The following is a 4567-nucleotide window of genomic DNA, read 5'->3' on the forward strand; positions in this document are numbered from 1 at the left end:
ATATCAAACAGATATAAATATTCTTTATAAAGCACAAAGGTGTCAGTATTCACCTCAGAAACTAACAAAACCTTTGAATAGACTTATTAAGAAGGGATATAGTTTACGATACTCTTGTCAGGTCATTAAAGATTGCATATTTTGGCGTTAATATTGATTCCCTTATAGGGTCTTTGCATCGAAACTAAACACATTTATTAAAAAAAAACAGTTATTAGCATGACACGGGTTATGTTCTTCTCATATATCTTATGATGGTATGATACTAAACCCCTAACGGGAAAGATTGTGCCTGATATTCATATGATGAAATCATAATCTTTCAGTCAGTTTTATTGACGTCAAGAGCTGGCATGTCAGTTAACTGCTAGTAGTCTGTTATTATTTATGTATTAATGTCATTTTGTTTATTTTCTTTGGTAACATCTTCTAACATCAGACTCGGACTTCTCCTGAACTGAATTTTAATGTGCGTATTGTTATGCGTTTACTTTTCTACATTGGCTAGAGGTATGGGGAGTGGGCTGAGATCTCACAAACATGTTTAACCCCGCCGCATTTTATGCGCCTGTCCCGAGTCAGGAGCCTCTGGCCTTTGTTAGTCTTGTATCATTTTAATTTTGGTTTCTTGTGTACAATTTGGAAATTAGTATGACGTTCATTGTCACTGAACTAGTATACATTTGTTTAGGGGTCAGCTGAAGGACGCCTCCGGGTGCGGGAATGTCTTGCTACATTGAAGACCTGTTGGTGACCTACTGCTGTTTTTTTTTCTTTGGTCGGGCAGTTGTCTCTTTGACACATTCCCCATTTCCATTCTCAATTTTATAACAAATTAAAAAACTTCCAAAAAGGGTACAGCTGTCAGTTTTTAATAGTTCAGTGTTTCTGTTAATGCGTTGACTTCCTCTTACAGTATGAATTCGTTGTCGTGAGTTTGTGTCCAACATATTGTCGTTAATTGTTTTGTTAAGAAACAAGGCAGAAGTTTTCTTGTATGTATTATTCGAGGCGTTTTATAGTTGACCAAAATGGATTTTGAAAGTCAAACGCTGATCTATAATTGATATCAATCTCGTGAATTTTTTTTGAAGTTAGTCACATATGCAATCATCCTAAATCTTATTATACTATTGATTTATTATTATTTGTTTGAAACCAATTAATTTGATTAGTTGCTAATTTAAGCATGTTCATGTAAAATAAAAATAACACATTATCAATTTTCAGCGTTCATGCATTATTTCTAGATTAACCGATCTATGAGTCTCACTGGTTCTTTCACCCCTCGTTCAAGTGACTAGTTTTGTGTCCAATGACAAATACGTATGATCAAGATCGGAATAAATGGTTGCAAAATTATTAACATGACAATTAGTATTTGAAACCAGTCACTGGCAAAACGTATCATTAAGGAACAATAGCAAATATTTAATGTTCTTTTTAAAAAGAAAAACCTTTAGAGCTTTTGACTTTGCCATTCGATCAAAGACTTTCTGTTATGAATTCTATCGGAGTTTAGTTTTTTCCATTTTATAACTTGTATATTCTTTATTTGTTGTTATATACATATCGAAACAGAAACCCGTCTTTAAGCTCATAACTGCAGTCAACATGCACAATAATGTAGTTTTCCCGTATCATTTTTCTTCACATTTTGACTTGAATGTACTTGTACATATGTTATATTTAATCAATGTTTTTTAGTTATATTAAAAGCACGGTTTTGGAAACAATAAACTCTTTTACTTGAGCGTTTACAAAGAACTAGTTACACCGGAGAAACGGCCATAAAAAAAGAAGATATCAACTCCTTCCAGCCAATGGTAAATAAAAGTGAATTTAGCTATTCCGTTAAGGTTTGTTTTCATTGTTTAGCCCATCGTGCAATCAAAGTATGTAAACAGCTATAGACTTTTTTAATTTATTGGTTGGAGCGTTCCAGATAGAGCCTATTCACTACAAAAGAGGGACGAAAGATACCAGAGGGACAGTCAAACTCATAAATAAACTGACAACGTTATGGCTAAAAATGGAAAAGACAAACAGAAAAACAACAGTTCATATAACACAACATATCAAACTAAAGAAAAAGTAACACGAACCCCATCAAAAAACGGGGGGATCTCAGGTGTTCCGGAAGGGTAGGCAGATCCTGCTTCATATGTGACACTCGTCGTGTTGCTCATGTGATATCAAATCCGGTAAATAGTCTAATTCGGTATGTCACATTCATGAAGGGGAAGGGGATTGTAGATAAGACATAAGGAACATATATCCGAAATCATCTGTGAAACGGTTATTTCATAACGGTCAACCATATCGTGATGGCGTCCATAACATTACGATGCACAAAAAAAATATATAGAAATACATAAGATGGAAACGTGACTTTATCTAAGCCGCAAATCACGAGCAGATTCCTTAATAAATGTTATATATTCTTCGTAAGTTCCAGGTATATATGCAAAATGAGAGTGGGAAGGAATTTTCATAACTAGTATAGATACATTTGTTTTTTTCCTCATTTGGACACTGTTAATCCTTCAATTAAACGTGATGATGATTTTTAACTGTTACATACGTGACTTTTTTACATTGATATTTGCGACGAGCAATAATTAAACAAATAATACAATACTATTTTATAGCTTAAACGGATACATAAACGTTAATTGGTCTCCGGTTTACATAATTTGATATAATAATTTCAGCATCATGGAATTTAATTCTTATAATAAAAATGAATGTCTTTTTTTGAAAAATATAGTTATATTTTTATGATAGTCTCAACTTTAAATTTGATCATCATTTTATTATTATGCTATTTTTTTCTATATTTGTTTATAATCTTTCAAACTCAAAAGTCGAAAATAAACGAGGAAAAAACATGACAATAAAAGGAAAACAAAAGGAAAAACATCAGTTTATAAGCCAAAACATCGAAAACAAGACTGAGCAACACGAAACACACCAACACCGTTGTTGATATGATGTGATCAGAGGGTAGGCATAAATTGTTCTATTTGTGGCGCCTGTCATGTTGCTTATGCAAGGACAAACGTGTTGATAAGTCTAATTAGGTAGGGGAAATGGCGGTCGCGATCATATCCTTTGTCATCAGTGAAATAGATATGCCTTACCGGCGCTTAACCAATTCGTGATGGCGTCTGTAGAATTTTTGAAATGATTCCTTTTTGCAAATCTTGGTTTTATAGCTTCCTTGTGAGCAGCAGCCCTCTGTTTAGGGAATCATGATAGGAAATGAAAAGCATTTAATATCGTACAACTTTTAGCTCTATCTTAATATGCAGGTGCTGCTACAATGTTCCTGCACAGAAACGAACAGATGACAATTTGGAAGATGAAATCACCTTTTTTTGTAATAAATTTGTTTTTAACCAACCATTATTGCCAGTTTTCAGATGTAAGTCAAGCTATGAGACAGACTTAACTGTTGTTTCCGTTGTTCTACGGGACAAATACATTCATTATAGTCTTTCACCGTTGAATTAGTTAGTGAGAGGACATCCATTATATAGAAGAAAATGAGGTTAGAAGATAATGATAATTTATTTTCATTCTTCCTACAAAACTCCTGTAAGAAATTACTCTCATATGTATAAAGTAACGACAAGACGACAAAAAAGAGAAGCATACTTGCGAAGCTGACTGTTCGTATAACACCTGTCCTGCAAATGTAGTGTCTTGATAATGACAGTTACAGAGAAAGGAGTAGGTCCGGTAGGGACCGATTTTGGCCTCAAATTTCAGGTTCATCTTACCAAAGATGTTGACCACTTTTTAAACACTTAAGTGTCTATTTCATTTGAATCAATTACTTTATGTGAAAGATTTTTACTGATTAATTCATTAATGAAACAGAGGTAATATGGCATTGAAGATTAAAAGTTTTTGAGTGCATTTTTATCATTTTTTCAAGTATTTTTCAACACAGAGCATTGAAAATGTACTTTTTCAATGTAAATCAATTAAAAAACTTATCTTATTGAAAAGTGAATTTCTTTCTTGATTGCAAAAATATATTCACTTGTAATAAAAAATCAAATGGCTAAAATAGACATAATGATTGGTGGAAAATAAACTAATACACAATGGTTTGTTATAATTTAAAGTTTTAAAATTTGAAAACTGTTTCAAGCCAATTCCAGATAAAAAAAAAGTGAACTCATCTAAATTTTTGATTAATTACAGATGATTATTGGAAATTTATCAGGTAAATTATAGGCCTTACTTGAAAACCTTTTTTATATTCATATTTATATTTCATTTTTATAAGATCTTGTTAATCCATTAATCATTTATCTTTCAGATCTAATTTACAGAATCACTTTATGTAATGTAGATCAAAGGTAATTGGCAATAAATAAATATATCATCCTTATAAATATCAAACATGTAAAATACACATTTGTGTATTTAATTATGAGGTCAAGTGCTTGTGTATTAAGAATTAGATGTATATTGAGTGGTTTGTATAATTATGTAAGACTGAGGTTGATAGGTAATGTGGTCAATTTGATTGGCAGGTGGGGCATTGTATTAA

Source organism: Mytilus trossulus, chromosome 6 (assembly GCF_036588685.1).
Source record: "Mytilus trossulus isolate FHL-02 chromosome 6, PNRI_Mtr1.1.1.hap1, whole genome shotgun sequence".
NCBI classification, from domain to species: Eukaryota; Metazoa; Mollusca; class Bivalvia; order Mytilida; family Mytilidae; genus Mytilus; species Mytilus trossulus.